The 27,718-nt window shown below is 39.6% G+C and overlaps 1 protein-coding gene and 1 pseudogene across 5 annotated transcripts in view; both read left to right on the plus strand.

Annotated features, from left to right (window-relative positions):
- The window catches only part of LOC102844013 (homeobox protein Meis2-like), a 266,568-nt gene that overhangs the window by 93,008 nt on the left and 145,842 nt on the right, over positions 1-27,718 (plus strand). The gene's annotated exons all lie outside the window — the stretch shown is intronic.
- Positions 21,717-22,208, plus strand: LOC102843608 (annotated as a pseudogene).

Raw genomic sequence — 27,718 nt, forward strand, 5'->3', positions numbered from 1 at the left:
GACTTCCTTTCAGATCAGTTGATTTAAAAAGATGAATAATTCAATAAAACTTTTTTTTGGATAAGTGTTTAATTATTTTTTAAAAAAACCCAATCAATACTCTCCATCAAAATGGTTTCCAAAAAGAGTTCTTGGAAATATATGTGAATAATTATCTGTCCTTTGTTAGTGAAATCCTTTCGGAGTTTTAAAGCAGAGGCTAGGAAAAGAAAAATAGTGATGGGTTTAACAAAATAAAATTAAGAGCTTATGAATGTTAAGAAAACAACACAAAATAAAGACAAATAATTGAGCTGATCAGATTTGTGTAGCATCATCCAACGGGCAAATAATTTGAGAAGCATAAGAGATGATTACAGAATGCGCTTGTGAGGAACTCCTTTCACAAAAGAAGAAAGACAAATACCCAGTACATAGTTTTAAACTATTCAATGCCCAATATCATTGGTAATAATAATTTTAAAAAAAATTAGCAATGAGTTACCTTTTCCCGCCCTATGAGATTAAAAAAGACTTAAATTATGATGTCAAATATGTCTACAATTGAAGGGAATACCTACTCAATAAAGACTATTACAATTGGCAGCCAGGGAGCTCTGGTGGCCTAGTTGAAAGAAGCTGCCCTGCAGTCCCAAAGGCTTGTGGTTCAAATCCACCAGTTGCTCCGCTGGAGGAAGATGGACAGTCTCATCCTGTGCCAATCAGATCTAACTCGATGGCACAAGAAAAAAGAAAAAAAAATTGGCAGCCATTCTGGAATCGAAACTGTTGTGTTAGGTGCTGTTGAATACACAGCAACTCATAGTGACCCTGTGAACGACAGACCCGCACCGTGTCATGTTCTGCCCCATCCTCACATCTCTAATATGCTTGAACTCATTGTTTTAGTCATCCTGTCAACCCATCTTTTGAGGATCTTCCTCTTCTCATCTGACCCTCCTCTGCCTTTCCCGGCATGATTTCTTTTTCCAAAGACCGTACCTTCCTGACAACATGCCCAAAGTATATGAAATGAAGTTTCACCATCCTTGCCTCTGAGGAACACCTTGGTTGCACTCCTCTAATCAGATGTGTTTGTTCTTCAGTTCATGGTATATTCAGTATTCTTCTACCTACAGTAATAAGTCTAAATGTATTTTTTATCATTTGACCCAGTAATTTGGTTATTTAGTTTATCAGAAGAAAACAACCAACAATGTACACAAAAATTCTATACAGCTATAAGTATAACAAAAAACCCCTAGCCTACATTTCCAACATAAGAGACTATAATTGAATTAGACTGCTATGTAATATTTTAAAATTTATAAAATATAAAACATACCATTTTATTAAGAATATGTGTATGAATGTATATACAGAAAAATAAAGTGTTTATAGCATTTATCCTTGGGTATTGAGATCTGGGTGACTTTTTTTCCTTTACACCTAAAATCTAGATTCTAGATATTCAACAGAATTTGTACTATTTCTAATCCAGTACTCAAACATAAGAGAGCTCTGGTCTGTGGAGAATTGTGCTGCTGTTAATTCAAAGGTGAGACCTCTCTGGTGGTTCCCATATATACCAGCAGCTTCTTGAGGAAAAAAATGGGCAGTCTCTTTACTTGTGATTTACAGCCTTGAAGTTCCACTTCAGGGTCTGGTGTAAGTCAGTTCCAACTCCATGACAATGACTTTGAGAATCTTCACTGTATAAACTACTATCTCTTTCTCCTGTGGGACTTGTGAACGTTTAAGGCTCTAACCTTTCAGCTAAGAGCTGGGCTCTTAATTATTGCATCAGCAGAGCTCTTGATGGTGGGCAGTGAGACTGTGATATTGGGAGAACCCAGTGGTGAAGTGGTTAAGGAACTTTCCTGCTAACTAAAAGGTCTGGGCCTTGAACCCAGTATTCAGGGTTTGTGTTTTTTTTTTCTGTGGGAGGAATATGAAGCAGTCAGCCCATTTTTGTCCAGATTGACAAAAACAGTGTGACAATTATACCCTGTCTTACAAAATTACTGAGTGGAAATCAGCTCAACAGTAGTGACTTGAGTTTGGATTTATGAGGGACCAGGGGGAGGGGGATGAGAGGTGTTGAAAATCATGAGCACTGAGAGGGAGAGTGAAGAAGTAGGGCAGGACCACTTTAGGTCTGTCATCTTGGAAGTGCAGTATCATTGCCTGATCACATTCAGAATCGACAAAATAGAGATGGAAAATGTTTAAATTGAGAAAGCCAAGATACTAGAAGGAACTTTATCAGGCACAGCAGACCCTCCAAAAGTCGAAATATCTCATGACATGGAAAAGAATAGATACCAAAGAATGAAGCAGAAGCGGGAGTCTTAGCAAGAACCGATAAAGGGAAACGACAACAAAAGATGTGCACTTCATGAGAAAAGTGACAAGGAAGAGTAAGGTCAGACTGAGAAGAAAGGGAAGAATCGCCGGACCATCTTTTTTTATTTCAGAGTGGTTTGTAAGGAGAAAAAGTGATGAATTCAATGGAAGAATAATTCCAGGGCAACTATTTCAAGACAAACACAGGTTTATAAAGCTAGTGGGAGTTATGTGTGTGTTATTGTTGTTGTTGTTATGTGTTGTCGAGTCACTTGCAACTCATAGCGACCCTATGTACAACAGCCCTAAACTCTGCTCTGTCCTGTACAATCGCACCATCTCCAATACACCCATTCTGATTACCCCCGTCACTAAATCAATCCGCCTCATAGAGGGCCTTCCCCTCCTGCACTGTCCCTCCACCCTTCCAAGCATGATGTCCCTCTCTAAGGACCGGTCCCTCCTTACAACATGTCCAAAGTATTTTAGACGGAGCCTCAGAATCCTTGCCTCCAAGGAGCCACCTGGTTTAACCCTTTCCAGGGCGAATCTGTTTGTTTTCCTAGCAGTCCATGGTACCCTCAATACTCTTCTCCAGCACCACAGTTCAAAGGCATCAATTCTTCTTCTATCCACCTTAGTCATTGTCCAACTCTCTATGCATAACAAGTTATTGCAAAGACCATGGCCTGTATCAGATGCACCTTAGTCTCCAGAGAGACACCATTGCTCTTCAGTACTTTGGAGAGGTCCCTAACAGCTGACTTTCCCATGGCAATATGTCTTTTCATTTCCTGGCTACTGGTGCCAAGAGTGTTGACTGTGGAGCCAAGCAAACTAAAGCTGTGAACAATATCAATCTCATCATCATCATCCATCCTGATGCTGCCACTTGGCAAACCTGTCTACACACCAGTTCTACAGGGCACATCACCTTTGCTTGGAAAGCATTGCCACTGAACTTAAGAGACACTGGTCACAGCATAAGAAACTCTCTGAAGCTGACGTATTTGGAATCACAGAAGCCAAGGAAGCTTCAGATATATCAGATCAAGAGTGGGACAACGGGAGATGGATGCTGAAGGGAGTGGGTAGAAGTGGATGGGTATCCTGGTGGATGGGGGAGCAGGGAAGTAAGTGAGTAAAGACACGTGTGCCAAGTAAGGGACAACACTGATACGAACGGTTAACTCCATAAGGGATATATCTTTCACTTTTCTGTAAAACGCTGATCTGTCTAGTACTTCTCTAAATCTGAACATTCAGATTAAGACAGACTAGGAAGAAGGATTGGCCATCCACTTCTGAAATAGCAGGCCTCCGAAACCCTGTGTACAATAGAACACGTGTAGATAACAGAAAGGGCAACTGAGGTTGAGCTTTCAGGTATGGAAATACAAAAGAAGAGCAACAGTTGTAAGTAGACACTGGTGAGTGGGACACAGAATGTGAGAACCATGGATGTAGGAAACTTAGATATTGTTAAGTAAGAAATGGAACGCATAAATATTGACAATGTGAGAATGTTATTTGTGTAGAAAAGAGAAAAGTTACTTTTTCTTTGCTCCAGTGGTTAAGTGTGAGGCAAAGAAACAGGTCAACAGTATGTGGAAGATGAAAATTATTGGCCTTTGGTAGACTTCAAAAGCAAACTAACTCCTTTGCCATCAAGTTGATTCTCACTCAGGACAGTTCCATGTGTAACAGAGTGAAACCGTTCTGTTTGGTTTTCTTGGCTATGATTTTTATGGAAATGTGTCACCAGGCCTTTGTCCCATAGTGCCCTGGGCAGGTTTGAACTGTTAAACCTTCCTTAGCAGCTAAGGGCCACCCATAGACCTTTGCTACACTCTGTCATTCCCATCAAGTTGGAACTAGCTCATAGTTGACCTTTCAGTGGGTTTCCATGGCTATAAATTACACAGGAGGAGATTGCCTGTCTTTCTCCCTGAGAACCATTGGTGGATTTGAACTGCCCAAGAGGCATGGCCTTTGGCTTAGTCATGCAACTCCCTACAACCTACAACATCATCAGTGATAAAATTCTCTTAGTTAATGTCAAATGGAAGTAGAGAAGCTGAGGTAAAGATTCCGAAAATGTTTTCCTTAACACACCTGGATGGATGGAGGAGGTAAGCAAAGAAGTCATGTGGATTTGTTCCCCATTTGGCTAAAATAAGCCACAAGCAGAGTTCTTATTTTGTTCATGCTCAAGGTTTGTTTGATCTAGCTGTTTTTCCTTAGAGTTCAATTTTACATATGCTTCAGAGCCCCAACCAGCTTGTGTATTTCCAGGATTCCCTCCCCCGACCCCCCTTCTTTTTTTTTTCTTCTCTGGCTTTTAGATTAGGAATGGGCAGAACAGAGGAAACTGAAGTCTGCAGACAAGGCTCATTCCATGGTTTGTCAGACTTTGCTCTTGACCCTTCCTCAGGACCTGTGATTAATACACACTTTGTAGGGGAGACTTGGCAAACCCTGCTCTCCACAGGACTCGATTCATAATTCACAGTGAGCAGGAGGAGCAGGGTCTTTGTGGTGGCTTGTTTGCTCTTTGCCGCACAAAAAGCAATGCAGTCTGACCTTCACTGTTATCTAATCAGGAAGTAGACGGTCCTGGCGGGTAGTTGAGTCCTCCTAGGGCTCTCTACAACTGTAAATTATGTTCACGCTCCCCGGATCTGGGGCACACCACACTTTACATTACTATTGTGTATCTAAAAATAAACAGCATTGCAAGCTGTTTATTTTGGTGTTACTATGTATGCAATTTTAAAACAGTGGTTATATAAACAAATGTCTCTGTTCCCACAGCACTTGAAAGCCAGTGTTTGCTCCTATGGTTTTGGGTTTTGTCACTTCTGTTTGGATTATAGCTGGAATTCACACTGTGAACTCTTGGAATTAACCTGGCAGCACCTAGGACCAGGGCCTGCTGTTCACTTGCCCTTCACCATGTGGTTGCTGTCTTCCTCCTTCCCCCGAGCCTCCCCTGCTTCCCATAGCTACACACACAAACACACTTTTCAGAGATTTTGTTTTCTCTTTGAGGCTCTAAATTTATCCCCATGAATGATCTAGGGGTCCCTTGTTTTAAGTACTTGGAGTCTGTACTATTTAAACTAAAAGAATAAGCAGGGCTTTAATGATTCTGAAACAAAAATACTGAAATTATGCCTTGTGTGTTGTGAATACAGTGTATATCCCATTAGAGAGAGTTTGGTCAAGCTGAATTAGAAATGGAGAGAGCAGATTGAAATGGAACTATTAAGTTTTGAACTTTGGCCAGTGACTTGCCTTATCACTTGACTCCTTTTGCCATCACTGCATACAGGGTTGAAGAAGGGAGGTGATAGTGTTGTTTATTGTAAACCATTCAGTTGTTTCTGATTCATAGTAACCATATAGGCACACAAAACACCCAGAAATAAGAATATTAATGATGAATGATCAACTCACAGCAACCATATTGTTGTTGTTATGTGCCTTTGAGTTGCCTGTGACTCATAGTGACCCTACGTACAATAGCTCTGAACCCTTTCCTATTGGCTCAACAACCATATAGACATTTAAAGGAGAGAGTGAAATTGCACTATAGGTTTTTCTAAGAATGTAATTGTTGCAGGAACAGATTACCAGCCCTTTTCTGTGTGGTGAGTTCAAGCTACTGAACACTTAACCTTTGCACAGGTTCTTTTCTTGCTTTTGTTGAGTATCATTTATTGAGTTGGAATCAACCCAAAGCAGACCCTCCAACAAGTTTATAGAGGCAGTAGGTTGCAGAGGAGGAGACTGCCCATTCTTCTCTCACGGAGCAGCTGGTGAACATGAACCATGTATCTTTCTTTACCTTAGCAGCACAATTTCTTCCCACTGAGACATCAGACTGAAAATTTCAGAAAGAGGCATATAAACAAGAGCCAATGGTTATGAAAGAAGAAGTTGAAGCTACATTGAAGGCATTGGCAAAAAATAAGGCCCCAGGAATTGACTGGATACTGACTGAGATGTTTCCACTAACAGATAAGCCCTGGATACATTCACCGGTCCATGCCACAAAATTTGGAGGACAGTTATCTGGCCGACTGACTGGAAGAAGTCCTTATTTGTGCCCATTCTCAAGAAATGTGATCCAACAGAATGTGGAAACTATCAAACAAAAAAATCTTATTAATATCATGTGCAAGCAAAATACTATTGAAGATCATGAAAAAACAGCTAGAACAATACATAGATAAGGAACTGCCAGAAGTTCAAGCAGGATTTAGAAGAGCTCATGATACCAGGGATATTGCTGATGTCAAATGGATCCTGGCTGAAAGCAACAAATACCAGAAGAATGTCTATTTATGCTTTACTGACTATGCAAACGACATTTCACTGTGTGGATCATGAAAAGTTATGGCTAACATTGAGAAGGATGGCAACCTGAGAACAATTAATTGTGTTCATGTGAAACCTATACCAAGGGGCTGTTGTGAGGACAGAGCATCGGAACGCTAAGTAAGAGGTTTAAAATTAAGAAAGGCATGCATCAGGTTGCATCCTCTCTCCATACCTATATAATCTGTATGGTAAGCAAATTATATGAAAGGCTGGAATCCCTGAAGAAGAATGTGACATCAGGATCATTCATCCAGTTGGAATTGAAAAGCTGACGCATCAATATCCTATGCCAGCAGATGACACAGCCTTGCTTGCTGAAAGTGAGGAGGACATGAATCACTTGTTGCAGATCTGTTGTTCTTAGCATCACTATGGGTCAAACTCTAGGGAACCTAACAACAACTGCAAGACACTGGAGCACTTAATTAGTTTCAGCTCATCTACATACAACAGATCCAAACCCTGCCCCATCCTGCTCCATCCACACAATCTCCACTGTGTTTAACCCAGTGTTGCAGTCACTGTGCCATTTTATCTTGTTATGGGTCTTCCTTTCTTTCATTGACCCTCCACTTTCTAAGCATGATACCCTTTCCAAGGATTAGCCCTGGCAACATGCCCAAAGTATGTGTCATGAGGCCTCCCAGTTTTTTGTGCCTGAAGAACACACTAGTTATTCCCTCTTTTAGTTGTTCTCTTCCCAACACAGATTTGCTTGTTATTTTGGCAGTCTACAGTATATTCGCTGTTCTTCACCAGCACACGTTTCAAAAATATTGGGTTCTTCTTTGATCTTTCCTATTCATTATCCACCTTTCACATGCATATGATGCGATTGAAAATACTATGGCTTCCTTCAGGTACATTCTACTACCTCTTTAGCACTTTAAAGAGGTCTTTAGTGCAAATTTTCCCCATGTGATAGGTATTTAATTTCTTGACTGCTGCTTCCATGGGTCTTGATTGTGGATCCAAGTTAGATCAAGTTCTTGAAAACTTTAGTATTTTCTCCACCGATAATGGTGGTGTTTATTGATCTGGTTTTGCAGATTGCTATTTTCTTAATGTTGAAGTATTATCAGAGGAACTGCTTCTTGCAGAAATGAAATACCTTATTTAGTGGAATCTCTGATACTTGTTTTCAAGGGGAGTTTGGTTTAACTCAGCAAAGGTTCTCCCTTGTGTGGTTTCTTCAAGCAATTTACTTATTCTCTTAGTCTTTCTCTGTAAAATAAGAGGAATTGTTTGTGTTGGTAGATGAGGACTAGAAGCAATAGAATATGTAATACAGTCTATCTCAGTGCTTTCTGCCTCAGTTCACAAAAATTATTCCTTCCTTTCATTCTCCACTCCTCCCTCAGAACAGGACATAGAGCTGTAGGTGGTTTGTGCCTCATCTCACTAGCTTGAAGCTGGAGTTAACGTAATACTGGACTCATCACTGTCTGACTCAAATGGGAAGCCTAGGCTCTGGGTGATAATGGGGATTATCATTGCCAGAATCTGCTCACTGGGGATGGGGCCACAGCATTCCATCCCTCTTCTTCATCTGCTTCCCATTTGTAAGGAAAGAAGGAGAGGACTATGTGATGTTCTCTTTTATACTCTGCTGTTAATAGAGATATTACAAAGCAAGAACAGTCATCATTTCTTAACTGTCCTTAATGATGCAAATGTCTTCTCTTTTCTTCTCTTTCTTATGACCTTGGAGTTGGAACCAACTTGTCCCTAACTCTCCGCTGGGTTTCTAAGGCTGTGAATTGTACTGGTAAAAATTGCCCATCTTTCTCCTGGGCAGCTGCGATGGAGTCATTCTTTTGAGTCAGCAGAGTACTCTAAGAGCGTGTACATTATAAGATGACATTTTGAATAGATTTACTAGGATAAAGAATGAATGGATAACTGAAGCCTGCTTGGGTGTTAGATATTTGAAGAAATCTTATACTGGTACATTTATTACCCTTAAAAGTTGGACCAAGATTTAGTCCACACATTACAGATTTAGTCCTATAACTGAGTTGTTTTGAAAATAAAAATTATTGTGCACGTGTGGCTATTATTTATGTTTTCCTAAAAAATCAATTTGTAAATTGCATTACAGAATTTATATCATCAGCCCATTTAATTGGAATTTTACCATATAATGCATCTAAAATATTAGTAAGGTGATATGCATCTCACTGGTTACACTGGCTACATCTCTTCATGCACCCTCCCTTTTAAGGATATGCTTGTGTGTGTATTTTTTAAAATTGGTTTGTGTGTCCTTTTTTAAAGCACATGTACAAGAAGTGCTGTGAAGAAGTGGAAAATTATCCTTTGGTTTCTGTAGGTACAGACTAGATCCAACAATCATTTTGTTGCCTTCTATGATTCCATCATGATTGTTGTGCAAGACATTTTTAGTTTGTAGAATACTGATTCCAAATATAAAGGAAATAATCTTTGAGTGCTTTACAAGTTAGATAAGACTTCAAGCATTTCTTGTTAGCTAAGTTGCCTTCAGAATCATAACAGGCTCAGTTGCTTGTCAAATGGAGATGATGATAATAAAAGATGAGTTTGTATTGGGGAAATCTGCTGTCAAAGATCTCTCCAGATTCCTGAAGAGCGACGAAGTCAGTGTAGAGACTAAGGTGCACCTGATCCGGGCCATGGTCTTCTCAATTGCTTGCTGTGCGTCAGAGACCTGGACAGTGAATAGGGGTGACAGACTCGATGCCTTTGCATTGTGGAGCTGGAGAAGAATATTGGACATACCATGGACTGCCAAGAGAACAAATAGGTCTGTTTTGGAGATGGTGAAATCAGTTTGCTCTTGAGGCAGGGATTTTGAATATACGTTAGGCATCTCACATACTTTAGGCATGTTGCCAGGAGAGACTAGTCCTTGGAGAAGAACATCATGCTTGGAAAGGTGGAGGGACAGTGCAGGGAAGGAAGACCCTGGATGAGATGAATTGACTTAGTGACTAGGCAATGGGTAAGGTGTGTCAAAGATGGTAAGATTGGCTCAAGATAGGACAAGATTCAGAACCATTGTTCATAGAGTCACAGTGGGTCATTGTAGGTGCAGCGGTACATAACAACAACAACAACGTAGTTTTGGCAGGATGGAATAAGGAGGCAACTTATGAGCAAAGCATTTACCACCATGATCTTCATTAAGGTGGCTAGCTACTACATTATCATTAGCTATTATGTTATTATTATGTTGACCCCTTGTTATTGTTAGTTGCTGTGGCATCAGTTTCTATTCATGACTACCCCATGTACAAAAGAATGAAATGACTGATCAGCCCTTTATTGTGTCATCTTCACAATAATTGCTGTGTTTGAGTGCATTGTTGCAACCACTGTGTTAGTTCTCTCTTTGAAGGTTTCCTTTCTTGCTCCAGTCAATCATCCACTTTACAGAGTATGACATCCTTTTATAGTCCCTCTTGACCCTGAAAAAGGGAGAGGTGAAACATTTTTAAAATTTTCAACAATAATTCTGAAGGTGAAATAGTTAAAAAAATGTTCAGTGTCATTGACTCACCTTTGTCTAAAAAAACCCTCGTAATCCCAGTTTTCTCAATGGACTAACCAAAGAAACAACAAAAACATCAACACAAAAAAAAAAACAACCCAAGAAAGGGATAGAATAGCAACCCTGGGAAGTAAATAGAAGACTTAAACTGTAACTGTTCCATCTCTTACTGGTCTTCAGAGCTAAGTGTGCATGGATCTTCCTGGACTCTTATGACTGGCCAACTTTGTTACTTAGTTTACACACTCACACACTCTTAGTGGTGTGTGTTTCTTTTCTTGTCTGCTCCTTACCCACAATTGCATATAATCATGGCTGTCTTATGTGTGTTTATTCTTTGTCCCCAGTTTTTGCCCCCTTCATCTCCTGGACCCACTTCTCATAGTCTGTCTTAACTACATGCTCCTGCTTCCTCCTTCATTTCATCTCCTTCTGTCTCATTTTTCATTGGTTGTCCAATCAGAAGGAGGTTAAAACTCTTATTATGAGGAGAGCAAGAAGGGACTGTACTTTTTTGCCCCAGTAAGATTAGATGGCATAGTGGCAACTGTGTGTTTGTTCAAAAGCAGTTAGCACAAATTAGAAATACTTCACAGCAGATGTGTTTTGTGAAAGGATATGCTAAAAAATTAAACAGAGAATACTTTCCGGTTATAATTTTAGAAAAATATTGTGCAATGAAGCAAATTTACAATTCATTTAAAATCAACCTTTTTATAGAGTGTGTGGCTTCACGATAAAATTTTGACAATTCTTGCAATTTGTTTCAGTGTTTCATTGAGGGGGTGGGAACCCATCTGTTAGTTATTTTGGGGGACACCATTACATCAATAATATGATTCCTAAGTTGTATACAGACTTCATTTTAAATTAATATGAAGCTGTGTTAAGTATAAGTGACTTAGTTCAGGCAGAATTCCTCATTATGTACAGTATAGTAGCAATGATTTAATCTCCAGCCCCTTTTTGCCCAATGCATTTGACACTGTAAGAACCGTTTTGGGCCTCCTGTCATTACATTCTTACTTCATTGACTTCCTTTTGAGCTTCTGGAGAGGATTTTTTTTTAAGTTGCTACCGTTGATACAGTTGCTATTTATCACTGTCTGCCACGTTGTGACGCAGGTTCTAATAACATCCCCATTGAGTGGCCTTTGCAAGCTGGAGGCTTACCAGCAGTTCTGGCCTTTGATATTCGACTCACACCAGGAAAAAGAAAATGTAGAGTCTAAAAAAACCTGTCCTGCAAATAGAGTAGAAGAACAAAACCTGGAGAAAACAGAGTGAAACAAAAAAGAGCTTTCTGTGTGTAGCTTCGTTTGCTATGGGAGCAGCAAAGCTATAAATCTCAGCAGTGTTGTTTGAAAATGGAACAAGAGTCTGCTAAATTTATCATTCATTTGTTGTTGTTTCAAGGAGGGCAGCAACTAGCTGACTTGGCTAACTTTGGTATCTGTTCCCTATCAGTAGCATTCTGTTTTTTCCATTAAATACGTCTTTTGCTGGGTGGAATAATACGGAGTGGATGACTTAGTAATTGTAAGGAGAAGAAGTGGGAAAGGAAGACTGGCTTTGAGTCATCCATGTGCATTGTAAGTGTATGATTTCTTCCACTTCTTGACTGTGGGGATAAGTGGTTTTCTTTCATTAAAGAAGGAAAGACTCTACACATTGCCTGCTATATTAGTTTAAAAATTTATATACATATGCAAGATGGCAAAGTGTAGAAAAAGAAAGTTCAGTGCCATGAGCAAATGTGTAGCCTGATGGGGCTGCCAAATCCCCTCCTTTTGTTTGCACTAGGGCTCTGTGTTACACTGCACAGGGGGGGAAAGGTAGAAAGCAAGCCTGCTACAGATGTGACTAGCTATGAATATTCATGAATGCCGTGGCTCCTCCTTTGCTACAGCATCCAGGCCTTTCTGATCTCGCTCTCCCAGAGCTCCCAGATGCTCTCCTCCTGCCCTCCCCACAACATTCCCCCCACCTCAAATCTGCCCTTCCTGACCAGCCCTTGGAAAAAAGATTGTGGATTATTTCGATAACAGCCTGGCATGATACAGTGATCAATGGCCTTAGAAGTAGAGTGAGAGTGTGTGTGTGTGTGTGTGTGTGTGTGTGTGTGTGTGTGTGTGTGTGAGAGAGAGAGAGAGAGAGAGAGAGAAGAGAGAGAGAATACTCTTACATCAAAACAAAGAGGGGAAAAGGGAAAAAAAGGTAATTATCCACAGTTTTATGAATCCAACTCCCCTTAATGTTCATTATTTAAACCAGCAGCAATTACAAGTTCAAAGGGGTTTAGAGGGCCAGCAACCCGCATAATCACTGCCAAATTAAGCGGGACTCATTCGTCACAGGAGAGTACACCCTGAGCAGTGAATCATGCATGCCGTGACAGGCTCTGATTTACATAAAGCAGAAATCTGTGCCCTCTAGGGCTGTGCACGACTTCATCTCAGTAGCCCTGTGATATGTGAATTTCCTTTTGGTCTTAGGAAGCTGACATTACCTCATGCATGGCATAGCATCCCACTAAATGTCAACACTTTAGGTGGACATCTGTCCCGAATGACACAGTGGACCGTGAGGTAAGTATAATGCTCATTTGTGAACAGAATTTCCCTGACTTTCTTAGTTAGGGACTTACACAGTTGAAATGATTAGAAGTTTCAGAACACTGCAGTTTGGGTAGAGTAGTAGATCTTTTTATCCCATTGCCGTTCCGGTCTGATGTCAAATTCAGTGATGCTTATAAAGAAGCAGTGCACCTTAGACCCGGGACCTATGGACCTAGGGGAGTATTCTGGTTCAGGAGGCACCTCTCAGAGAAAATGCCTTACAATACATTTCCTGTTGGTATTTAGAGAACTCTTGTTATGTTGTATAGTGACAGCAGGAATGGAGGGGGACACACATGGAAGCAGCTTGTGCTCTGAAAACCTAGAGCCTAAACCAGTTGCCATTAAGTCAGTTCCAATTTATGATGGTCCCAGGTATGGCAGAGTGAGCATCCAGTGGCTGAATTTGTCTGGACAAATGTCCAGTGCCTTCTTCTAATGTATCTCTGTAGGGATATGAGCCTCCAACCTTTTCATTACCAACCACGTGTATTAACTTTTGACCACCCAAGGATTTCTGTTCTCTTAACCTATTGTTATGCTGCCAAATCAACTGTTGGGTTCTCTGGACTCTAAAAATTCCAGAAATGAGTCCAATTGGAAAAGCATCCAGTTGAGAGCAACGATGGAGGATAGATCCAAATAGCACATGTAAGTTTCTATTTCTTATGTGGAAGCAGGGGTGGTATGCACTTCCTAAACAATATACCTCTGGAAACTCTTATGAACTCTGATAAATGCCGATAATTATAGAAAGGCTTCGGGCCTTTTGTTCATAGGGTCGCTATGAGTCATGCTTGACCCGACAGCAATCAACAACAGCAACAACATGTTTAGATTTACTTAGATTTTTTTTTTCCTTGTCCTTTAGGCAAAACTTACTGAAGTATCTTTGGCTTGCAGGAGTTCATCGTCATTCCATCTGTGGCTTGGTCATCTTTTTGTTCTGATGTCTGTCCTCAACATTGTCATTATCTTTCTTTAGATGCAGTGCTCTATTCACACTTAGAACTTAGTATTTGTGCCTCCAGAACTAGATTGGCAATTTTGGGGAGTGCCTACACATATTTCTTACTGACTTTGAAGTGCAGATAAAGGTCTTGTGGTTTTGTCTCTTGTAACTGGGTCTGCAATATACATAAATCAAAGCAGTGTGGTTAAAGAAGTTCTTTGAAGACGATCATAGTGGTTTTTGAAGCGATGTGACAAAATGGACCCAAGGCATCATCAGACAGGTTTCCTGGTGGTCTGATGTTGGTCATTTTCTACCATAATTTCTCAAATATTTCGGTTCAAGGGTTTCATCTTACACATCAATCTCTGAGCCACTTACTTTCCCTAGCTAATTTTCTATATTCTCCTCCCTGAAATTCTTCACTAAGCAGAAATTTTTCAGGTACCCAGGAATGAACTTAGAAGCATGTTTTCTTTAAGGCACCATGTTACACTGGACGGGGAAGTTAGCCAGGAATCACAGTTTCTGGCAGCCAATCAAGCAGTCCAGTGCTAACCAGGTTAGAGGAGCAACACATTTTACCCCTCTGAGTTATATTTGTTCGTTTGTGAAATGGAGATTATTATTTCTGTCCTGTGTAAGTTGTAAGTTGTAATTCACTTCTTCTTTTCACCACATTGCAGATTTCTAAACTAAGCAATCTCTCTGCATTCCTCCAAAACTCATTTTTATTTCTGTCTTCTGTCTTTGACTCTACTTGTCTTTGCTTTTCAGAAGTAAGATTCTTTTTCATTTCTTCAGGTTTCTTTTCATATTCAGGCTGAGTTTTGCGTGTAAGTTGCCATCTTGTATTCTTAATGGAAGGTTTCTTCTGGACTCAGTGGTATCTTCTGGTCCAGTTTCCCTGTTTCCAGCTCTACCACTAGTGTCCTAATGAACATTTTGACTTATCTCCTTTCACTTGATTCCAAAGAAGGAACCTTTTTGTTTCTGCTTGAATAGTTTTATGCCTTTTTACAGCCAAGTGCTGCTTGATTTTTATGTGTACTGAACTTGAAATATGCATTTATGCAAGGGAAAAAATGGTGGACAGACACATTTAGCTACTGTAGAGTAGCTGAGTAGTGTTCAGAAAGTTGGGTTAGATAAATTTTATTCCAACTTTCTGTATGTCCATCTAAAAAAAATAATCAATTATCTGCAAATCCAAATATGATTTAGAGATAAGCTACTTTAAGATATTCCAACAAAGGATTTAATGTAATTGAATTTGTATACACTAGGGTAACTGTACTTAGCATACTAATAGAAATAGGCAGACAGTAGTAAATTGTGTAGTATATTGATACACAAATATATGTAGAGAACACACACACACAGAGAACCTGGGAAGATAAAATTTATAAAAGGCAAATGTAGGGGAATGGCGTTTTGGTGAGCACCCTTCACATGGGGAGCATTTTGTGACTGGCCTATGAATCGGACTCATGATTAGGTTCTGAGCTTCTGTTAGAGGTGAAAATAGGAGCATGCTCTTTTTGCAAACAAATTGTGCATGTCTCCATTCAGCTCTTTCTTAGCAATCTGTGATTTCTAACACAGCCGTACCATTGGCAAAGGGCTGAAGAACAGGGAGATATTTTAATGATCAGATTCCACCTTTCTTTGGTCCAGCCTCTATAAAATCTTACTGCTATATTGAGCTAAAGTACCCATCAATGTTCCTTTTATTGGACATGCTTCATATATTGTGATGAGATTATATGCATCTGTAGAGGCTGTTAGAAAAAACTTAACATACCACTGATGTGCAATGAGGGAAAGTTAATTGTGTAGATGCCACAAAACGGCATCCACAAGAAGAGCCCTCTGTCAGGAGTATTAATCTGCCTTGAATAAAAACTGCTAAACAGGCTTGTAACCAATAGCCTAAGGTAAAACCTGGTATTAATAAATCCATGGCAATGAATCAAACCACAACTATCTTTATTCACATAGGGATCTATAGGCTGTAAAACCACTGATAGATGCTGGTCTGCAAACGTAATCCTCTTTCATATTGCTCACAGAATTTAAGTCAAATACAGTTTTTGAAAATGCACATACCTCTTTCCACTCACTATTGCGCTGTCAGTGACAAATACTGGCATTAACCAAGAAAATGATTCTTTATGGAGACTGTTTATACGAGGTATGTTTTAATAAAGATACTCCTTTTTATATTTGAAAGGCTTGTAGATAATTGGATTATCCTGAAAATTTTCAAGTATTATGTACTGTATAATGAATACAAGCAACTCATACAATCCAACTACATTTGAAAGTGGTCATTGGTATAGGTGACAGCCTAAGGCATTAGTGGTGTTTGCAAGATTGAGTATGCAGAAAGGACAGACTAGCTACTTTTAAAAAGTATGTCTTTACATTTAATAAATTAATTACCGCTATCTCTTGTTATTGTTAGTTGCCCTTAAGTAAATTCAAGTCATGGTACAACAATGCTCCCTTCTCCATATAAATTCTAGACATGTGGAGCTGTTGTTCCTGTCCAGTTGAGTACGACTCAGACTGACCCTATGAACAGCTGATCTGACACTGTCCTATCCCATGCCATCCTCACAATCTCTGACACATTCAAGCCCATTGCCACAGTCACCATGACCTATGTGTATTTTCACCCAGAGAATGGTCTGCACATTCCATTCCAATGCATTTGTTTCTCTTCAGTATCATTCTTAAGAGATAGTATGATACTGCTTTGTTTCATTGTCTGAATAGTAGCTGAACCTAAAATTAAATATAAAGATGAACAAAAAGATATATGACAAGAATGATTATATTCATGAACACAAACCAGGTTTATCTTAGGGTACCTAATTCGCTTTGGTGCATTATTGTGGGGTTCTTGTTTTTTTGTTTTTGTTTTGTTTTTGGTTTTTTCCTGGCATAGAAAAGTAAAGTTGTGAATGTGACTTAGGGGTTTTTGGTTTTGTTTTTAGTGATGAAGGTCTATAGTATTTAAGGTGGAAAAAGAAATTAGTCAATACCAGATGAGCCATTACTAAGGTCATGGTAGAATAAAATATCTTCCATTTACCTTTTGAAAAATACAAATACTTTCTGGTGAATGTGATTTTGAATGGAGTAAGAGATAAAGCCAGATCAGTTATAACTTTCAGTTGTTGCTGTTGCATACTGTAGAGTCAGACCAACCCCGAGCTGACACTCCAGTGGATTTTCAGAGACAATAAATTGTATGGAAGGAGATTGTCTTTGTTTCTTTCTCAGAACCACTGGTGGATTCAAACTGCTTACCTTTGAGTTGACAGTGCAACTCCTTATCAGTAACTACCAGTGACAGTTATTTTTTTTTAAATATTTTTATTATTATTATGTGTGTGTGTGTGTGTGTGTGTGTGTGTGTGTCTGTGTACCGTCAGATCAGATCTGACTGCTACAAGAGGAGATTGTCCCTCCTTTCCTGGCAGAGCATCTGGTGGATTCGAACCATGCACCTTTGGGATTGCAGTGCAGCTTCTTGCCACTAGGCCACCAGAGCTCCCTACCAGTGACAGTTATTTTGTACATCATTTTAAACTAGTGATCCCAAGAGCATTAAAGATTCATTTAATAGTGCTTCCTGGTATTTTCTAGACTGTGAAAAACATGAGTTGGGACCTATGATGTGAGACATGCTTATCTCCATTACCCCAGTTTTTAGTACATTACTAATTCGGTATTTTTATTAATATATTTTTACATACTTATTTTATTCATGTGATTTTGCATTATGTTTTTATTGAGAAGCTACCAAGTATGTTAGAGACCTTTTAACAGATGGAATTGACTTGTACCTGAGCGCCTGAAAGGTATTCAGAGGCAGTAAATATCACAGGAGGAGATTGCTCATATTTTCCCTGCAGAATAGCCAGAGGATTCAAAGTCCATGCCTACAGGTGGGCAGCACACTTCCTTGCCCCTCAGCCACCAAAACTCTCTGAATGCTGGGTACCCATTACCAGCACCCATTTCCAAAATTTTCATGAGAAAATCTTTCCAGTTTTTGTGAAGCATCAGAATTATTCAAAATCAGCTTCTTAGAATAATTTTTTTTAATTTTATGTCTTCATAAGAATTGTGGCTTAATTCCTCGTTGCTGTATACCCACTCCAAAGGCTATATTTCAGAATATCTTCATTGTCTTTAGAGTCAAAACCATTTGTGTAAATATTTCTCCAGTCCGTACTTTCCCATTTAAACAACATTTAGGTTTTCTAACAGTGCTAAAATAAACATTGGCTTCAGCTTCACTAATTCAGTGTTTGCATTTTGGGATTGTCTGTTGATGAAATAAATATTTTCCACTCCAAAACAAAACAAACCTGAGTTCTAAATTTATCAATGGTGGGGTGAGGCCATATTTATGTGCTCAAGTTGCTATTTCATTTTAACTTCATTTTTATGGCCACAGGTGGTTCTCTCTCACAGGTTATCTCAAGGAATCCAAACAATAGGGGGAAAGGCATGAGTTAAGAGGTAGAAGGGATGCTTATTGGTCTAGGGTTCCATTCTGCTTTATTCTCAGCCTGAAGATTCTTCCTTACACCTAGGTGTGTGCAGCATGGGATGCCATTTCCTGTGTTTGTTCCTATAATGCATTCTTGCACTTATGTGGTGCTTCACTTAAAAATGCTTTAACTCTCTTTCTTCCCCCGCCCCAAATCAATAACTTTAATGCCTTCTCCAAATAAGCTAAAATAGTTTTGATAATTTCCTAGCAAATGGCAAACTTTTGCCTTTTAGCAGTTAAAAACTTTCTGAAATATTTAAAAATCATTTTTGACAGAATATTAAAGTGAATGGAAGTCTTTATCTAAAGATCCCACTCAACTTTCCATGTACTTAAAATATTACAGGCAAATTGAGAAGGTAACTTATTATAGAAGTAAGTAGACTTAAATGAATAAATATTCTGAAAGAAAAGTGACTCTTTTGTGAAAGAATTCAAATGGCATACTTCACTTTATGTTTTATCTTACTGCCTTTTGCTCACCTACATACATTTACAAATCCATACAAGTGGGTCACAGGTCACGGTGAAACCTGAGAGGGAATGCAAACTGTTGAAGTATGAGAAATATGTGCAAGCATATATTTAAAGCATTTAGTTATTGAATTTGCTTTTGGTTTATTTTATAATTTCCAGGCACATGGTAGTAAAATTTTAAAATATTCTACAAGAAAAATGGAAATGCTTTTTAAGAATCTCTATATAGATTTCACTATAATCAGGATAATTTAGCACAAACTAAAAGTAAAAGTCACTGTCATTAAGTAAATTTGACTCATAGTGACCCTGTAGGACAGACTAGAATTTTTCCAATAATCTTAATAGAAGCCGACTGTGATGTTTTTCTCCTGAGGAAGAGGTGATGAGTTTGAACAGTTGACATTAAGGTTAGCATCTAAGTGTTTTAACCATGTGTTACCAGTCACCTAATGATAATCTAGAAATAAAGAATTTTCTATTATAAATATAATTTAAAGTTTAAAAAAAGATACAGTTATTGACAATGATGTTTTAGTGTACCTGAATACTTCTTACATGAAGAATCATAATATTTTCCATGTAATGGAATATAGTTTTACAGGGTTCTCCAGGCTTTTTGGAGACCTTTTCCTGCTTTAGCATACAGACAAAAAGGCAAGGATACTTATCAAAAGGAATTTCATTAAACAATGTATGAGCAAGAGCCTGTGGTGACGAAGGAAGAAATTCAAGCTGCTCTGAAAGAATTGACAAAAAACAAGGCCCCAGGAATTGATTGCATACCAATTGACATATTTCAACAAACAGACACTGCCCTGGATGCACTCACCAAGTTGTGCCAAGAAATCTGGAGGACAACCACCTGGCAGACTGACTGGAAGAAATTGATATTTGTTCCCATTCCAAAGAAAGGTGATCCAACAGAGTGTGGAAATTTTCAAACAATATCATTAATATCACATTCAGGCAATATACTGCTGAAAATTATCCAAAAACAACTGGAATAGCACATCAACAAAGAAGTGTCAGGAGTGTAGGCTGTGTTTAGAGGAGATTGTGGTACTATGGATATTTTAGCTAATGTTAGATGGATCTTGGCTGAAAGCAGAGAGTATCAGAGGATAGTCTATCTGTGTGTGTTCGTTTGTTTTTGTGGGTTTTTTTTTACTATGCAGTGACATTTATTTGATTATGTGGATCACAACAAACTGTGGCTGACTCTGAGAAGAATGGGAATTCCAGAACACTTGATAGTGCTTATTCAAAACCTATACTTGGACCGGGAGGCAGTCATCAGAATAAAACAAGGAAACACTATATGGTTCAAAACTGAGAAGGACGTATGCCTGTAATGTGTCCTATATCCATACTTTTTCAGTCCGTATGCAGAACAGATCATCCAGGAGGCTGGGCTTTATGAGAGAAATGTGGCTTTAGGATTGGAGGAAGACTCATTAATAATCTGCATTATGCGGATGACACATGCTTGCTGAAACTGAAGAGGACCTGAAGCACTTGCTGCAGAAGGTCAAAGACTACAGTCTTAAGTATGGATTGAAGTTCAACATCAAGAAAACAAAGGTTTTCACCACTGGGCCAATTGGCAGCATCATGGTAGATGGTGAAGAGATTCAGCTTAACGGCTTCAGTTTGCTTGTCTCCACAATCTCTTGGTACAAGCAACCAAAAAATTAAAAGATGAACTGCATTTGGAAAGGTCTGCTGTCAGGGACCTTTCCAGAGTACTGAAGAGCAGTAGTGTCAGTCTGGAGACTAAGGTGTGCCTGGTCCAGGCCATAGTCTTTGCAATTACTTGCTTTGCTGGACAATGACAGGGATGATGAAAGGAGAATTGATGCCTTGGAGCTATGGTGCCATGAACTTCTAGGAGAACAAAGAGGTTCATCCTTGAGAGGGTGTGACCAGGCTGTTCTTTGGATGCAAGGATTCTGAAGCTTCATCTGATATTCTGGGCATGTTGCAAGAAGGGACCAGTTCTTAGAGAGGGACATCATGTTTGGGAGAGTGGAGGGACATCTCAGGAGAGGAAGACCCTCATATGAGATGGATTGATTCAGTGACTGGGGTAATGGAGGTAGGTGTGTCAGAGGCAATAAGGTTGACACAGATAGAGCAGGGTTTAAGGCTATTGTATACTTAGGGTTGCTATGAGTCACAAGCGATGGCACATAACAACAAATCTTATGCACACAGCTGAGATTTATGATCATCAATCTTGGATTCTTTTTTTAATTGGAAATTGAAAGATGAAATGAGGAATAGTGCCTCTTCTGTGGGTTCTGAACAAATGGTTCCTGTGTATATTCACAAAGAGGTATTGGGAAGCTGTGTTGGAATATTTTTTGTCTACAAAGAAGAGAAAACCATTTCAGATTGGCTTAAACTATAATGTGAACCTTTCAAAGTGTGAAACATGATTTACTTCAGTAAAATTGGAGTGGGGTTTGATGATGTTATCAGAAGCTCACAGTTGTTTTGATTCACCTATCTCTTTGTTGGCATCACTCTTATAGTGGATTCTTATGAGGCTGTAAGATGACTCCCGGGCCTGTAGGAAGCTTCAGAGTTAGCATTATTAGGAGCTTCTAGTGAACCTCTGTTTGTGTGGACCAGAAGTCAGTCACATTGTCCAGGAAATAGGATTGCCTAAGGAGAGGAAAGCCCTCCACCAGGTAGATTGACACAGTGATTGCAGCAATGGGTGTGAGATTGTGAGGATGGCACAGGATAGGACAGCATTCAGATCTGTTGTTCATAGGTTTGCTGTGAGTCATACTCGACTCAAAAGCACCTAGCAACAACAACATTGGACAAATTGGGGAACTCTCTGAGACGTCCCCTTTCATGTGGTCAAACTTGGGCATTGGTCTTGCTGTTTCCCTGTCTGTGGTTGGGGCAGCCTGGGGCATCTATATTACAGGCTCCTCCATTATTGGGGGAGGAGTAAAGGCCCCCAGGATTAAGACCAAGAACCTGGTTAGCATCATCTTCTGTGAGGCTGTAGCCATCTACGGCATCATCATGGCAACTGTCATTAGCAACATGGCTGAGCCTATCACTGCCACTGACCCTAAGGCAATTGGTCATCGAGACTATCATGCAGGCTACTCCATGTTTGGGGCTGGCCTCGCGGTGGGCTTGTGTAACCTCTTCTGTGGAGTTTGCGTGGGCATCGTGGGTAGTGGGGCTGCCCTGGCTGATGCCCAGAACCCCAGCCTCTTTGTCAAGATTCTCATCATGGAGATCTTTGGTAGCGCCATTGGCCTCTTTGGAGTCATGGTTGCAATCCTCCAGACTTCCAGAGTGAAGATGGGTGACTAGATGCTATGTGTGGGTGGGGCCGTGCCCCACTCTTAATTTATTTGTGGTTTTCCTGGGACAGCTGGAGCTGTGCCCCTTAGCCTTTCGGGGAGCTTGGTGTTCAGGGCTCTCTCTGCACTCACCTCCCGCTTCCTGTCGACTTGGAAGCACCGCTTGGCTGGATCCTCAGTGTGGTAAGTGGGCCACTGACCACTATGTGTGCCGTTGTGCACCTGGGCCCCCCACCCATTTACCCAGTGTTTGTGAAATAAATACGATGTTTGTCCAGAAAAAAAAAAGAAGCTAGGTTTCACACCCAAAGGTACTCGGTTCAAATCCATCAGCGGCTTTGTGGGGGGATGGACAGTCTCCACCCATTTAATTAACTGCTTCTGAAAACCCACTGGTGGGTCAGGTAAGGGTCAGTTTTTATTCAGCAGCACACAAGGACAACAACAATGTGGATAAATTTGGTCCCTCCTTAAAGATGCAGGAAGCCTTACTTATGACAGGTTCTGTTTCTTGCCTTCATTCACTGTTATTATTCCCATTTCACATATGAAGCAAGCAACTGATGCCACGAGATAGTGCATCTGTCTGCTTGTACTTATTCTACTAATACTTACGTGTACTTATTCTGCTAGTGTGTACTGATGCTTATGTGTACTTACTCTACTTATGTGGCTGTAAGAGGCAGTTATCAATTTAAGACACACAGTATTTAATCTTTTCATACTTGCTTAATAATACCCAACCTCTTCTTTTTAAAAATTGTACATTCAAAGTATGTTGCAGTCTGAAAACAGTACATGAAGTGTGAAGATCTCACAAAGCTACATTAGAACAGCCTTAGCAACTGTGAGTATTCTATCGTGTAGCAATCTGTGGTCATAAACTTATTCATGAGGCAGTGGACTAATTTTTTTTCAGGTAAACAATGAACAGCTTTGCATCTTCAGTGAGTTGAGCCAGTTGTCAGATGAATAATTCTTTTTGTGGGGAATAAAAAATCTAATTGGAACAAGCTTGAGGGATTAAGAAAGACATAAGGTATCAAATATCCAATGTTTCTGTGTGATAGAGAAAAGGAAAAGATGGGTCATGACGGAAGAGGTGGTTCAAGGTAGATTTACATACAGAAAGCACAGTTAGCAGTACAGTTTAGTAACCACACGTCAGCCTGTGGTAGAGAAGATATAATAAGGTCACACTCTAAAGTGTTAGATAAGCTGGTAACTTGAATTTTAGTCAGTTATAGAAGTGAGTACCTCTTGCAGAAAGTGAAAAACATATGCTGCTAGTCCAGAAATACTTTGTGATCTTCAGAGGAAAACTGAGACTTTCTTGACAGTGACTTATTTACAAGTAATGAAAACCTCTGGTAGCATTGTCGATGGGGAGTTGCATTGTTAACCGAAAGATGTTGCTTCTCTAGCTGTTTGAATCCACAGTACCTCCACAGAAGGAAGACAGACACATTTCTGAGCTATTTATAACTTCTGAAAACAAACTGGATGGTCTGTTATGAGGCAATTCTGACTTGATGGCAATGAGGGTGTTTTTAGTTTATTTATTGCTAAAGTTTCTTTATTTCTGCCAACTTTGATACTTAATGTTGATTGGATTGTGCTGTATGAAGAGTCATGTTTAAAAGAAAGAAAAAGAAAAAGTCAGTGACCAGTGGAAGAAGGTAAAATATATATTATGCACAGGAAAGATTTATTTAAATATTCATATGAAGGGATATTGAAAACAAAGGAAGCAGATTTCAAGTAATTGTGTGACAGTTAAATAAGGCAGCCCTTGGCCTCCCAGAGGATGACTAAGTGCCTCATAGAATCCCTTTCCTTGGGGTTGAATAAATTTATTCATTCATATACACAGAAGTAACTTGCCATAGAGAAAGACAGGAAGGCTCACAGTAATGGATTTGAGCATATCAGAGATTATGAGGATGGTACAGGATAGGTCAAGATTCAGTTCTGTTCATAGACTTGCCATGAGTTTTCATTGACTTGCTTGCATACAACAGCAACACAACTTGTCATACCTTTGAAATTCCTCTCCTGCTGATGAGTCAAATGCGAGAATGGTTAACCATGGTGGACAGTGTTTGATGGAGCTCCCTGGTTAAAACAAGCTTGGAAGCAGGAGTGGCATCCACTTCTGTAGAAGCTTGCCTCTGGAAACCGTATGAACCTGGAGAAAGGACTAAAGTTATACAGGAGGTATTCCAGGACTTTCGTTCATAGGGTCGATCATGTTGCTAGGAAAGACTACTGCTTGGAGAGGGACACCATGTTTGGGAAGGGGGAGAGAAAGCAAAGGAGAGGAAGACCCTCACCCAGGTGGATCCACACAGTTACTTGAGCAGTAGGCTCAAGTGTATCAGCGATTGTGAAGATGGGACAGGATTCAGAGTTCAGATCAATTCTTAGGATTCCTAAGGGCTGAACTCTACGGCTGCTAACAGCAATGACATAGTGATCAAGTTAATGTTAAAAATTCACTTAAAGGGAGCTCTGGTGGCAGGAAGCTGCACTGCAATCCTGAAGGCGCATGGTTCAAATCCACCTGATCTTCAGCTGGAGAAGGAGGGACAGTCTCCTTCTGTACTAGTCAGATATGAATCAACACTATACACACAAAAAACTAATAAATAAAAATATTTAAAAAAAAGAAATTAACTTAAAAGGTTATATCCTAACAGGCCAGATTCACATGGAGCTGTCCCGAAGGGGGGTGGGAGGGGAAGGATTATTAGTTAGGAAAGAACTCCAGGGGCAATTGAGCATCCGAGAAGGCTTCAGGCTCCCCAGAGAATCTCATTCACTATAGTCTCAATAGGCTCAATATGTGTGTGTATGTTTTCCCCAAAAAGTCAACTCGGTCTCTGCTAACACACTTCACATTTCTCACATTCTTCATCTTTCTTATTGTCCTGAAAATGTCTTCACTTTGCATAGTAGTTTGATATTTCATTTAGAACTTCAAACCAAGCCCTCTTGAGCTAGGAGTGTCTGGTAACACCGTGATGAAGGCTCGCATTAATCACCAGCAACATCTTTAGCACTGGGCTTTTGGAAACAAGTCAAAAAGACAAAAGTGTTGGTGACAGAAGATGTTTCAGTCTTCAACTCTAAGTCTGTACCCACAGAGAAGTCACTTCCTGTGTATTTCTCAATTTTTTAAATCTTACTTTCTTAGGATTTTTTAGAACATCAGATATAATCAGAGACTACAGTGTAGTTGTACTCTGCCTCATAATCTTGAACTGATGTATTCCTGTAATTTGGAGTTTTATTGACTGCTTGGAATCCAACCTACCAAGTAATGATGTTGGAGCTAGTGTGAAGAAGTCTGCTGGCCAGTGCCTGATGGGATCTTTGTGATTCTCTATGGGTATTCTTCATCTGTAGTCTTCAGAGTGCCCGTGACAGGCCTTGAGGCAGAGGTATGGACACTTGTAAAGAGTAAGCACTCTGACAGAGTCCATGGGGCACCTGGGACATGCCAGCATGTCGGAGGGAATCGTCCACAGAGGCTGATTCCATCTCTAGTAGTCTAGGAGTCTGGGAAGGTCCCTGGCATCATAGTTTTCATATTTCTGCAGAATTAACTGTTATTGACTAGAGCAACAAAGGCCTGATCAGACTGAATTTTGCACATGAACATCACAGTTGAGATTTATTGCTTGAATTCTGACCATGAGTGTCATATTCAAGGTGGCAGCATTTATTAGCTGAAAATAATCTTTCGGCTTTCTGAACAAGGAATCTTTAAGATATTGATGTTATAATTTTTCTTGAATGGAGCAAGTATTATTTTATATGCTTGTTTAACAGTGTTGTCCAAGTCCCCCCACACTCCTTCAGTTTTGGCTTTGGGATGGTGAGTGGAAAGTGCTAGGCATGACCAATCATACAATAGCTACATAGACTCAAAAACTGATCTGAGACTTCCAGCATCAGCTGAAAAGTAACCTTCGTTCTGCTATGGTTAACACTACTTTAGGAGGGAATTTGGATGAAGGAGAAGATTTTACAAGTTTGGGTCATTTCTTAGCATATAAAAAAAATTATTTACTCGATGTTAGTGGGAAATGATTGGATAAAACCGGAGTCATAAAATTCAGCAAGTGACATTCCCCCCTCTATCATACATAAAAAATTTAAAAGAAAATATGTGAAGTTGAAACCTGAAAACAGTAACAATTTTAAGGTAGAAAATTTAGCAAAAGGTCCTCTTTTTATTTCCCTCCTACCCTAAAAGTTATATTATTTCCATAATAAGAGTTCTGATGAAAGCTGAGCTTTCGTTTCCAGAGAAGTATTTTTGGAAATGTTACACAGATTTGCTGAGCGGTCAGATGAGAATGCACAGGGTCCAGCGGAGGCTAGCCGAAGGCTCTCTGAGGGCAGTGGAACCAAAGGGCACTAACCCATGCTAAGCGGCTTGGTTTGCTCTTCTGGGGTCCCTCTAAAGGTGTCACCCTGAACTCCAGGGAGCTCTCGCTCTCTCCAGCTATGGTCAGCCATTCTGAGACATGCTCTTGTGGAGGTAAATGAGTCATATAGGAGACTGTTGTACATTTTTCATATTAGTTAGGTACTGAGAGGACAGCTCTGGAAAAAAGAAATCTGTACACTTGAAAAAATGAAAAGAAACCACCTCTGTAAAGCACTGTTTTATCAGCATGCTGATTATTAAAAAGGAAATGGAACAAAATTAATGAAAACAACAGTTGTCACAAAAAATAAACCCTCTTCCTCTGTAGATAGATGATGAAATGCTTTATTCCTATAGTTTGTCTTCTTTAAATGAAAGTAGATGCAGACAAAGGGATGCCAAAGAGTGACATGTAAGAAAGGTCTTTGACTCCCCCCTTCAGAAACAAGAAGGTCTTGATGTCAGTATTGTCTTCCCCATCTGCCCCACCCCAAATACAAATATATAGCTAATAAAGCAAATTTTGCTTGTTGAGAAAATGGCTTTAATAAATATTCACTCATATCCAACGTGATGAATTAATATTACAGAATTATACATGTAAAAATGTTGAAATGATAAGTGTTTTGCTGTATATACGTACACTTACCCAAATTTTTAAAAAAATCATTCACATCAAAATATTATGACTCATTTATTCATTTATTAAGCAATACATAAAAGTCTTTTTTTTCCTTATAAGCTAGAACTTTACTAAACAATACAAAAATACAAAGATGATTCAGTCTCAGAGCCTACCCTCATGGAACTGAAAAACATACAGGAAAAAGAAAATGTGAATATGTAACATAATTAAAAGTGGAAAGTGAAATCTCAAAAGAAAAGTATGGGTAAAGGGTGAAGAGAGTTGAGAGGAAGGAAAGATTACTTCCAGCTGACTGAATTAGGAGAGGTTTTGAGGAAGCTGCAGATGTGGGGGTGGGGAGGTAGAACTTTGAAGGCAGGTGTTGAGGTGGGGGATGGGAGGAGGGCAGTTGGAGCAGGAACTATTCTGGGAAAGTATAGAGAGTTATGATCTTCAG

This window comes from Elephantulus edwardii, unplaced genomic scaffold (genome assembly GCF_000299155.1).
Source record: "Elephantulus edwardii isolate Elephantulus edwardi_28Jun2011 unplaced genomic scaffold, EleEdw1.0 scaffold00026, whole genome shotgun sequence".
NCBI lineage: Eukaryota > Metazoa > Chordata > Mammalia > Macroscelidea > Macroscelididae > Elephantulus > Elephantulus edwardii.